The sequence below is a fragment of the Thamnophis elegans genome, chromosome 11, assembly GCF_009769535.1.
Source record: "Thamnophis elegans isolate rThaEle1 chromosome 11, rThaEle1.pri, whole genome shotgun sequence".
NCBI classification, from domain to species: Eukaryota; Metazoa; Chordata; class Lepidosauria; order Squamata; family Colubridae; genus Thamnophis; species Thamnophis elegans.
The window spans coordinates 53,424,249-53,437,851 of NC_045551.1; positions in this window are offsets into that span (position 1 = coordinate 53,424,249).

Below are 13,603 nucleotides of genomic sequence, written 5' to 3' on the forward strand. Positions count from 1 at the left end.
TTATCCTCTGCATTTTATGCGGTGATGCTTTGCTATGCTATATATAATGAAGTGACAGACAAAGAATACAAATAAACATTATTCCCCAAAGAGGCAGCACTTCTAATATTTCGCAGAGAAACCCAAATGAAGATTTACAACCAGAAGAATGTCAATGTGAATTTTCTCTATAGACCCATAAAGTATTCCTTAAGATATTGAGCAAGAGCAGAGGAAAATACAAGAAGAATTAAAGCTAATTAGGTAGCTGAAGTGAAGCAGATGTAGGTGTGGCCTAAGGTAGAAGAATGGTTTGATGCTGAAAAGATATATATGGGATTGCTGTGTAGTATATCAAGGGACCCGGTGACTCAGTGACTAAGATACTGAGCTTGTCGATTAGAAAGGTTGGCAGTTCGGTGGTTTGAATCCCTAGTGCCGCGTAACAGGTGAGCTCCCGTTACTTGTCCCAGCTTCTGCCAACCTAGCAGTTCGAAGGCATGTAAAAAATGCAAATAGGAACCACCTTAGTGGGAAGGTAACAGCATTCTGCACCTTTGGCATTTAGTCATGTTGGCCCCATGACCATGGATTTGTCATCAGACAGAGCTGGCTCTTCAGGTTAGAATCATAAACCAAAGATAACATTTCCTAAACATTACATTGCAGTTGTCCTTTTCATACTAGGCCAATGATACTTTCCACCAAATTTTATTACTGCAATTCGTTTTTCTGTAAATGAGCAGAATAACAAGGACCTGTAAGAAATAGTCAAATAGTCAAAACAAGCAACATCATGGCACTGTAATTAAAAGAATCAGTTTTATCAACCCTCTAGAAAAGTTTATCAAATCTTTATCAAAACTCTAGAAAGAGTGCAGAGAAGACCAACCAAGATGATTAGAGGACTGGAGCATAAAACAAATGATGGATGTTGCAGAAACTGGACATGGCTAATCTAGGAAAGGGAAGGACCAGGGAAGACATGATAGCAGTGTTCCAATATTTGAGGGGCTGCCACAGAGAGGAAGGGGTCAAGCTATTTTCCAAGGCACCTGAAGGACAGACAAGGAATGATGGATGGAAATTGAACAAGGACAGATTCAACCTGAAAATAAGGAGAGATCTTCTGACAGTGAGAACAATCAACCAATAAAACAGCTTGACTTCAGAAGTTGTGGGAGCTTCATCATTGGAGGCTTTCAAGAAGAGACTACACTGCTATCTGTCAGAAATAGTGTAGGGTCTCCTGCTCGGGTGGTGGGTTGGAGTAGATGATCTACAAGGTCCTTCCAACTCTGTTAATCTGTTAAAAAAACACTGTTTATTTTATTAAAGAATTATTTTTTATTTGTAATATGGAGAAAAATGGAAAATATTGTAGTTGATTATATCTAGTATTTTAATCTGTTTTTATGACCTTCGGTGGTTTTGGTGAAGATAGTCATCAATTATACCCATTCTTAATGCTCTTTGAAAAGTAACAGATAAATGACAAATGGTCACACAATTGCTCTCTAGTAATACCTCCATTATAAAAGAGTTATTTCTTTTTTCCTGGTCTCTTGGAAGAACAATAAGGTGAAAGAAGGAACCTTGCTCCCAGTGAGTAACCATAGAAACTGATGAGGCAATATTATATGTGATACCGAAGCATTATAATCATCAAATTACTTAACTCAATCAGAAAGGTTGGTAGATTTTTTCCCCCAGAAAATGTACAAATCACAAGTTCTCCTTAAGAAAAAAAAAAACACACATGGATTTCACAGAGTAAACCTGCTGAGAAATATTTCGGTCTTTGGATACAATTTTTCATAGATTGGGTTTACAACTAGACAGTCTACCTTTAATAGTTGCTATAGGAACCCAACTTTTTTCTTCCCTTGATACAAGATGGAATATAACAAAGGAAAAGGTGAAAGACTGGACAAGAGATGACTTTAGAGAATACTCAATTCGGGCTGCAGTTCAGATGACCTTGTTAAATTTACCTTCCCATGAGAAGAGTCTGTGAGAATTTTGGTGAAGGATGATAAGATAATTAATTGTAAGAAACAATTAATTTTGATAACTGCTTCACTGGAAGTAGAATTTGGATGATAACTGCTGGCTCTAGTATTTTTTCCATTCACTTTATTCATTTATGGTGATAATTCATAGAATATAGAAAAGAAATCAAGGTAAGAAAAAAAAAAGAAAGAAAATAAGTTTCCATAACTTTTCAGCAACTTTGGTTTCTTGATTCCATTGCTTGATTTAATACAGACGGTAAGTTTGTCCTGAAAAAAAACGGTTGTTCCACATTTTATTTGCCATGGATTAAACAGCATCCCTGACAGCTGATGATAACATTTTGAGTTTAAGCACACCAGTTCAGGTCACCTTAATCTTCGGGATCTCCATGGCAACCATGGGACTATCCTGGTGATCATCAAGGCCCTTAAATTCATTTAGTATTTGTCTCATTAGAGGGGATGGGTAAAATCTGGATATAGAAAAGGTGATAATAACCTCAATGTGTTGTGCTCAAAGCTTTTTTTTTCCCCTGTGATTGGGGTTTTGAACCCCAGATCTGGTAATTCCAGTTTCATGGTATTTACTTCAACTGAAATTAGCACATTTTGTCTCTTCGGGGATTTCATGAGTAAAACAGAGGTGATACCATTATATAAGAGTGAATGTGTGTGCTGATTAGCAAGAGGGTAACCATTATGTGAACCTGGATTATGGTTCATTAAAGACTGTCCAAATAATCTAGATTTTGTAAACCACTTGAATCACCAAACACAATTCATTCTGCATCAACAGAGGGATAGAATCAAAATCATATGAAGGGTTAATACCACTTCATACTGCCTTGATAGGATCACACTTGGAATACTGCAATCCAGTTCTGCTCACTATGATGATGACGACACAGACAACAACATTAGATGATTAGGGGGCTGAAGGCTGAAATATATAAACACTTGCAGGAATTGGTTATTTGTAGACCAGTGAAAAGAAGGACTAGGGATGACATCATAGCAGTCTTCCAATATCTAGGTCAACCTTTTCTCCAAGGCATCTGAAGGCAGGACCAGAAGCAATGGACGGAAACTAATTAAGAGGAGAATCAACCCAGAAATAAGGAGAAATTTCCCATTAGAACAATTAATCAGTGGAATGGCTTGCCTTCAAATGTTGTGAGTCTTCCATTAACTGGAGGTTTCTAAAAGATTATGATATTGGACAACCATTTGTCTGAAATGACATACAGTCTCCTGTGTGAATATGGGTTTGGATTAGAAGATCTCCAAGGGCCCTTTCAACTCTGTTATTCACATGAGATCACTGTTCATATAAGGTATTTTGCACAGAAGAGCAGTATGTAAGCCTCTCTTGGGATAGGAGAAGTGTGTGTGTGTGTGTGTGTGTGTGTGTGTGTGTGTGTGTGTGTAAATCACTTGGTTAAAAATTCAACTTCCAGATGAACTTGATTTCATATGGGACACGAATTAGCTACTTCTGTGTGACTTTGGCTTACTATCTAACCATTTAGCTCCTTAATGACTATTGAACTTTCCTTCTTTTTACTGGCTAAGTGTTGCTATTTGGAGACCCTCAAATTTATTTCAATTAAACAAATTAACAAAACAGTGAGAGGTGATTTGATCCTGGTAGAACGTCTAATATCAAATGCAAAATGCCTTTCTCCTACATTAACTTATTTATTTATTTATGCATATGACCAGCTTTTTAGGATTTTTTTTTCCTTTTTCATCAACCTATGGATAAAAATACTCCAACCTGTGTGATAGGAACCTTTATGCTACCTTCCTTGGCTTATAAGAGTCTTTTGACTTGATCTCATGTGAATAAATTAGTTGCTTCATTCATTGATAAATATTTACTGTGACTAATTATATCATATTCATGAGGTAAAGGTTCCCCTTGCACATAAGTGTTAGTTGTTCCTGACTCTAGGGAGCAGTGCTCATTTCCGTTTCAAAGCCGAAGAGCCGGTGCTATCTCAAGACATCTCCGTGGTCATGTGGCCGGCTTGACTAAACACCAAAGGTGCACAGAACACTGTTACCTTCCCACCAAATGTGGTTCCTATTTTTCTAATTGCATTTGTACATTCTTTCAAATTGCTAGGGTGGGCAGAAGCTGGGACAAGTAACGGGAGCTCACTCCGTTACGCATCTTAGCCACTGAGCCACTGTGTGGCTTATTCATGAAGTATCTTAGGGAAAATCAAATGATAATAGTGCCCTTTCAGTCCCATTTTCTGTGGAAAAGCATGCTAAAAAAGAAAATATCCTTGGTTGCCTTTACTCGAGTTTTATCTTAATGGAATTGTGCGATCTGTATCTCAATGGAAATTGCACCCCCACTTTTAAATTATAGCTTGATCTTTTTGTTCTATACTGATGCCACTACTATTCTATCCATAATCCAAGTTGGCTCTTGTCCAGTGGTGGGATGCAAATGGTTTAACAACTGGTTGGGTGAGAGCACACTTGGACACTTTGCATGCACATGCACAGCATTCAAAAACCGCCAATTTTAAGCTTAAAAACTTACCTTCAACCTTACCGTCAGTGGCGGTGAGTAAAACAGCTGACGCATGGCAATCTGCTGTGCTGTGCAAATCAGCTGAGCTTTAAAACTGGGAAATATAGGACAGGAAAGGGCAGGGGCAGGTGGGCGGGGCCAACTGTCCACCGGAACTATCAGTTCACCCGAACCGGCTGAATCCCACCCCTGCTCATGTCCCAGCATATGGCCATTAAATGAATGTTGCTGTAGTGAGGAACCAGTAGGTAAAAACGGAAGAGATGCTGTCAATACAAGTGGGGGGAAGAAACAATGACTTTGCATTTCACCAAGAAAAGGGGTGGAAGCATTTACTTTCAGTCCTCTACTCACAGAGTATGTCAAACTCACATGTTTATCACTCCCCTATTCAAACTATCACCAGCGCAACCATCAGGTGTGCCAGCTGCAGTAGGAACACTTTGGCTCCGGCTGTTATTAATCTATTTAATGCTAAAGTCTTCTCTTGCTTGGCACTCAGTTTTATGTCCACTCTGATACACTGTACTTTGAAAACATTCCATCAAAATTTATGACAATCTCACTACAGGTTCTTTGTACTACTCAAATGTCCTCCTTTATTTGTCTCTTTGTAACAGCTTGAGTGAAAAACTGTCACCACACATTTTGGCTGATACACAACCTTTAGCGCTAATCATTAGTTCCTTTTACTTTTCATGAATAAGTTAACTTTTCCTGGCTGGGAGTGGTCCAAATACCCCTCTCTCTTTTTGCAATTTTCTGTACTGCATTTAATCTCATTTGGCTTGAAGAAGCCAAATGCAATTTCTTATGCAAGAAATTAAACAAGACATCCTAGTTGAATTGGATAACTATTTTCCTAGTTTCGTGGGACAATATTGATTCCATAACCTAAACCAAAACCGTGGAGATCTCAAACAAAGTTACTTTATTGAAATACCCTACAGGAAAGATCACTAGAAACCCAGCCAAACTTACTGAGAGCCCCAACAGTAAATGATAAGTTTGAATCTATATATAGATATATATAAATGGCTGTGAGTGTGTATGTTTCAGCATAACTCTGGAATGCCTTGAGAAACTTCAATCAAACTTGGTACATAGATGATTTACTGTCTAGAAACAAATATTATGGGGATAAGACATCCCGACATCCCTCGGGGTGTGTGTTCTGTTACAATACAGCCTGTTGTGGCTTTCAATGGCTTCTACTGTACTGCCACAAAATGGCTTCTACTGCACAGCACAGTGGAGTTGCCATGGTAACGGCTTCACAGTATTCCAAAAGGGAGTCCCTCTGGTAAGGGGGAAAATCCAACATTAGAAATTACATTTGGTCTGGACATTTCCCCCCTATAAATAAATACCCTGGCAACGCCAGGTTATCAGCTAGTAAGAAATACAAAAAGTGCATCAACATTATAAATAATTGCATTATGTAGACAGGAAAGACCCTTAACTCTTTATCAGCAATAAGGTATCAGCTGGAGCTTTGTCTTGGTCTCAACCCTGATCAAGGGATAGGCATTTAATATCAAGGAATAAACACTTTTTAAAAAGAAATATTTGCAAGGGTCCTCTCCACTCAAAAAAGTAAAACTCTTGAAACAATTAACATTTCAAAAGGACCTTTTATTGGAAGAAAGGGATTGCAGGACAAAACAAGCAGGATTTAAGAGCCATGGTGGCAAAGTGATTAGAGTGCTACTTCTGCTGACTGCTGGTTGCCTGCAATTTGACAGTTCTAGTCTCACTGGGCTCAGGGTTGATTCAGCCTTCCATCCTTCTGAAGTTGGTAAAATAAGGACCCATATTGTTCGGGGCAATAAGCTGACTCTCTGTATACCACTTAAAGAGGGCTATAAAACATTGGGAAGCAATATATATGTCTAAATGTTATTGATATTGCTATCTGAAGACTGCTGCGCAATTCGGAGAGGATAAAGCAGTTAGAAACCCCTCCCCTCAGTCCAATGTTGATTGAGTCAATCCACAGCTGCGACTTTGTTTTTAGAATTGCAAGCTGAGAAGGTGATAAGAAGCTGTTCCAAGTTCCAAAGCCTCTTGCTAGAGGCTTTGAAACTGAGACAAAATTGATGGACCTCCCCCCTTAAATTCCCAAGAAGGTAAATCAAAGTACTGAATACATAGGCATCAGGAAAAAGGGTATAAACTAAGGAATGCACCCAGGCCCCCTCTCAACCAGAATAGCTATATATATGGGACCTGACAATATTATTGTAAGATTAGCTTTTCTATATAATTCTCAAAATGCAACTCCAGATCTTGTCATCTGCCTTCTGTTTCATTCCTTGGAGTCACTTTAAACTAATTAGAGTCACAGTGACTTGGTGGCTTAAAGATGCTAGAGATGATCACCAATCTGGTGATTCAAATCTTACCCTCACATAACAGAGTGAGCTCCTGTCATTTGCCTCAGCTATTGCCCACCTAGCAATTCTAACCCATGCTACATGTGAGTGGATAAATAGGTATCACATTGGTGAGAAACCTGGCACCATTTCATATGCACAGTCAGAACCAGTGGTGGGTTTCAAAAAATTTTGGAACCTCTTCTGTAGGTGTGGCCTGCTTTCCAGGTCCACTGGTGGAACCTCTTCTAACCGGTTCGGTAGATTTGACAAACCGGTTCTACCGAACTGGTGCGTACTGGTAGGAACCCACCTCTGGTCAGAACCCTGCTGGTGCTGCACCTACTGCCCGGATGTGACACCAAACTGTGAGGTGACATCGGTGGTGAGATAAAGCCCCGAATGACATGGAAGGCTGCTGCTTGTTTGTCTGTCCCCTGTGGTGCACTCTGGATAGTGCACGAGCATGAATACAATGGACTGACAATCCAGTAAATGTGTTTTTATTTTCCATTTTCATTTCGTACAGTCACATATATACTGTGCATAACCGGGGCCATATAACATTAAACAATAAACACAGCCATTCCTCTTGTCAACAATACCCCCCAAAATACAAACCCAATGTACCACTTCGACCCTCCATACACCCTTTCTTTCGCTCCCCTCCAACTTTCCTTCTTCCCTCCAACATTCCCCTCTACCCTACTTCCCCTCCCCCTCTATCACTCCTCTCTCCCAGTACACTCCCTCCCTTCCTTCTCACCCTCCCTCCCGTCCTCTCTCCCACCTTATCTACCCCTCTTTCTTCTAGCCCTCTACTCCTCCCTTCGGTGTATTTCTACTATCTATTAATATATTCAGCTTGTCCTATTTTTACAGTGAAATTAAAGAGCAACAGTATACAAGTGCAATCGCGTTACTATAAAATCTAACACATACTATATATTCCCCCTCCCCCTTAACACCCCACAATGGACTGACAATCATTGGCAGCCAAACAACTACAATGTAATAGCACTGTCATATCCTGACTAAATGTAACATGGGCACATGCTACATAAATAAACTTTTAACCAAATTAGAGTATCGAAGGGCATCCTGAATATCAACAACTTTCTCAGTTCTATGCAACTTTCTGCTAAACCAGGAAATATGATTTAAACATTAAAAAACAAAATGCTCAGCTAAGAAAACCTACTTTTAAAGAATTTCAAGTTTAAAATCCTTAGAGGATGGGCAGAACAATAGATACAAAAGACCCCCTCCCCTTTCAAGGATAGTCTTTGGAGACCTCTTACGATTTTTTTTTTAATAACGTCATCTGTGCCACAGCAGGAAGAGCACTCACAGTAGTGAAGCTTAATGCCTTATCCTTGGGTGTTGAGGGAGAGAAAATTTAATAATGTGGAGCATTTCAGTGTTTGTTCAGATGCTGTTATTGAGAACACATCTTCTTCTGCTACCTCCTTTATTGTGCTCGGGATATTAAGTCATATCTCTGTTTCTCATCCAGCTGCATGAATTGATCAGAAATGGAAGTTGCTCACTTCCTACTTACATATTTTTGGGGCAAACAATTCCAGAATGCAACGAAGTTTGACAATCACTATTATTATTAGGCAGACTTGGGTGAGAAATATTGAATTACTTTTTATAGCTTTTCTCATAAATTGATCTTGTCTTTCCTCCTCCTCCTCCTCCTCCTCCTCCATCATCATCTATAACCAGGAATCAGGAGGGGAAGAGGAGGTAAAGGAAGATGATTCAGAAAAAGCTGACTTTCCAGAAGTGAAAGGCTACATGTAACTATATATTATGTAAATAATTCAGGCTTTTCGCAAAGCCGTTAAAACCTGGCTGTTCCGGCAGGCCTGGGGCTGATGAGTTCCCAGCCCCACTTGAATTGTTGCAGCTGTTGATGAGTTTTTAAATTGTTTTCTGTATTTGTTTTGTCTTCTTTGTTTTTGTATTCCCCCTTTTCCCTATTTGGTTTGTTAGCCGCCCTGAGTCCCCTCGGGGAATAGGGTGGCATACAAGTTTAATAAATTCAAATCAAATCAAATTAAATGAGAAGTTTAACATGGTTATGGTATGGAATCAGCTTGCTTGGTTTATATTTTTATACACACACACACACACACACACACACACACACACAGACACACACACGTGATAAATAAGATGAGAGCTAAATAGCTTGAAATAGATCTATACTAGTCTCCCTTTATTTATTTATCAGCACAAAGGCAACACAAATGTAACAAAGGCAACAGTAAAAATAATGGCTTTCTGTCGTGATGGTCTCTTGTGATGAGCCGATAGACAGAGAAAGGAAGCAGTAAGCTTCCTCCCATATTTGGGCATACCAGGGGTTGTGACACAATACATACCTATTTCCCTGGCCCAGCTGATAAAGGAAGAGAGCCTGTGGCTTAGTGGCCAATATAACTGCCTGATATGTAATACAGCCCAGGTTCGATTCCCAGTAAGGGTATGGCTGGCTGATGAGAGCTAAATAGCTTGAAATAGATCTATACTAGTCTCCCTTCATTTATTTATCAGCACAAATGCAACACACACACACACACACACACACACACATTAGATTTTTTTTATTTATCAGCACAAATACAACATATATATATACACACACACACACACACACACACACACACACACACATGAACAGAGACAGCAAAGCTTTTATATAATGCCTCTATTCCTCTTCAAGTAAAATAATATCAACCAAGCAAGCTGATTACCACCAATCTATTGGCTTGGCAAGGAGGGTATTGCAGTAAATAGTATTAAAAATCAGCAAAAAATTGATGATTGATGGTACTTTGATGCCGTGTTGTCTGAGGGACAGATTTTGTTCATAAATTTGGTCACTTCTTGGTGATCTTTCTTTATCTTGTCTTGAGTGTCATTTAATATGTTTATGTGGTCAAAAAAGTAATGGGAGTATAGACGATGGCCTTGACAATAGGGAAAATATTTGTTACCCAGGCAACAATTAGATAAAGGTGGCTTGAGCCCAGACCAAGGAAATGGTTTATGAAAATGTCTCATACAGCCCCTAATTCCCCAGTCAGACGAAGGTAAAAGACGGAGGGAGGGAAGCACATTCAGGCATGCAAGATTCTGATAACAATAGCTGTTCTAACAAAGATAGCTTTAGGTGTACTTGCTGTCAGTGTCAGTCTCTTAGTCTTATCTACTTAATAGGGCAGTCACCTATACGCTGCTCACACCCTGTTCTAACATCACAAAATGCCATGTGTAAGCTAAACCAGGTCTTTAAAGAAAGAGCAGACCAAATGAGAATTGATAAACTGACACCGATGGTTCCTATACCTGGGAATCAGAAATATTCCCAGCCTGCTCCAATTCTTCTGAAGAAATAGACTACAATTCAAAAATGCCAAAGGATCCATTCTTTTCATAAGGCTATGGAAATGAAGTTTGATTTTTATCCTGATTTATATTTATTGTAAATTGCTTCAGAAATAATATATAAGAAACAGTTTACAAATATTTAAATATATAAATGCAGCTGATTGTCTTCTAAAGCAAGAATTATGCTGGCTAATGCTTTTTCGTTTCTTCTCTGGTCACCATCATCCAGGACTGCTGGTGGATTACTAACAATCATCCATTTCTCTCTCTGGGCACAATGAATAATCATCTGCTGTGAACTCCCTATAGGCATCAGGAAGGGCATCTGGCCAGTAAATTCTCAGCTCCAATTAGTCGCTCTGACCCCATCCCCGAAGCAAAGGATTTCAGAATCATTAAAAGGGGGGGGACATATCAGTCCTGCAGATACACTATGACTTATTCAAACCAATCCATGGGTAGAATGCAACAAATGGTCTTTAAGTTGCATTAGGAATCAGAATCACCATTCAAGGAAACAGTTTCTGGTCCAAGGTTCCATGTCTCTACCATTCAGCACAGATTAGATTCCCTGTGTCTGGAACACTCATACATTTAAACCAAGTTAATACAATGTTGAATGTTAACACAATGTTGAATGGGTATCTTACTGTCTTCTGCTTATTTCCATCTTAATATTGACTACCTTTGGTTCATCACACCCAGATATGAAGTGTTGTCCTTATATGAAGAGTGTCATTTATTTTTAATCTCATGTAGATGTCATAAGTGGAGTGCCTCTTATAATCTTGTAAATGGTTAGTTATCAGGACCAAGACAAGGAAAACATCCAGCTACCAGGAATATAGAAGAAACTTAGTTAGAAAGAAGTAATCACAATCTGCAGAATACTTATTGTTGACTATCTAAGAAATTGACTCTCTTAGAAATCTCTTTAGATGTTAAGAACTATAGGAGAAGCTTTCTGGATTCTATAATATAATGGTTACCTATTCCATACATGAATGAGAAGTATATTCTTTTCATTGATCCAAAACTAGACATTCCATAAGAAGTTACATTTAATTCTTACTCTAACACCATTCAAAAAACAAGCAAAATGTATTGTTTCCTTAGCCTTAAATTGTTATAGTTTTGCAGTTTGTACCTTAGTAGTTGTTAGCCACCTTGAAGAGTGACATGTAAAGGGACAACATCCAGTAAGTCCTTAACTACAGCTTAGTGACACATTGTGGTCAGCAAGTCATCAGGTGCTCAAATGCCAGTGCTATTGGATTTGAACTTTGCACAAACATTATCAAAAGACTGGAATATCAAGAAGCAGAAATAAATAAGAAGACCAACATAGTAAAACTATAGTCAGAAGAAGACACAAAAACTCAAAGCATAACAGGAATTGTGGCTGAAGGAAAAAAAATTGAGGACAATCCAGGCAATTGGATTGAAATAGAGGTCAAAACTGAGAAAAGAAAAGAAAAGAGAAAAAAATTGATGGAGGTAAGTAAGTAAACAGAAATGTAAAAATCCTCCACATCACAAAAATATCTTTATAGGGAAGGGAGGCAGGAGTGAAAGAAGAAACAGACAGACAGACAGACAGACAGACAGACAGACAGACAGACAGACAGACAGACAGACAGACAGATGATAGATAGAGAAATAGGTAGATAAGTAGATGGATGGATGGATGGATGGATGGATGGATGGATGGATGGAGATGGAGATGGAGATGGAGATGGAGATGGAGATGGAGATGGAGATGGAGATGGAGATGGATGGATAGATGGATAGATGGATAGATGGATGGATGGATGGATGGATGGATAGATAGATAGATAGATAGATAGATAGATAGATAGATAGATAGGTGTGTGTGTGTGTTGTGTGTGTGTGTGTGTGTGTGTGTGTGTGTGTGTGTGTGTTGCATTTGTATATATCTACTGACTAGCCAATAACATAGCATTGACTGGGTATTTATTTATAGGGGGAAAATGTCCAAACCAAAAGTAATTTCTAATGTTGGATTTTCCTCCTTGCCAGAGGGAGTCCCCTTGTTGAATACTGTGAAGCCATTACCATGACAACTTCACTCTGGTGTACAATAGAAGCCATTTTACAGCAGTACAGTAGAAGCCATTTAAAGGCACAACAGGCTGCATCTTAACAGAACACACATCCCAAGGAGTTTTAGGAGTGTCTTACCCCCACAATATTTGTTCCTAGAGAGTAAGTCATCTGTGTACTAAGTTTGGTTGCAATTGCTTGAGGCGTTCTAGAGTTATGCTGGAAACACACACACACACACACACACGCACACACAATCTCAATCAACTGGAATTATAGAATCTCTCTAAGATCAGAAAGTCCATTATCTAAAAGTTTAAATGTGTCCTTTCAAAGCTCATCACAGAGGAAATTTTTTCACATTGAAACCTCCGGTAAAAGTACAAATGCATTATTTCAAACTTCAGGAACAGGCAATAAAAAAGCCATGTTTCAACCTCGGAAAATGTGGTAAAGTGCACAATGAGGAGTGGGGGAGGGGAGAGAGACACATTCTCTGATGGAAGGACGAGAAGAAAAAAAAGGAACAGTTTGCTTTGAAATTGTTTTTATTGTTACCACAAAAATAACAGCACTTTCCTGCCTCTCTTGCTGTCATTACTGTCACCAGTTCCATTGTCACTTAGAAGTCCTACAATCCCACAAGTAAATGCTAAGCTTCTTCCACAAAAGCTCGGCGTTTGAGTCAAGACAGGAATGGTGTGGAAAGAGAGAAGATAACTTCTCCCATTTTAACAGAATAATAGAATAAAAGAATTGGAAGGGACCTTGGAGGTCTTCTAGTTCAAGCAGGAGACCATATACCAGGGGTGGGTTTCAACCGGTTCGCGGCGGTCCCCGCGAACCAGTTGGTCGGCGAACCCGGAAGTAAGTAACTTCCGGGGACGGCGAAGGGCCCACCCGCCCGCCTGCGCTCCTTACCCGGTTTTGACGAGTTCTGCGCTTCCACGCATGCACAGGACTCATACAGCGCCTGCGCAATCCTCCAGGAGCAGCTGGAGCATCGCACAGACGCTAGTACGCATGCGGGCACTGCGGGCATGCACGAGGACGCCGCCAGCCCCGTTCCAACCGAACCAGTTGGAACGGGGCGAGAAACCCACCCCTGCCATATACCATTGCAGAAAAGTGGCTGCCCGGTATCTTCTTAAAAACTCAAGGGAGGGAGCACTTCCAACTTCTGAAGACAAGCCATTCCACTGATTAATTGTTCTCATTTT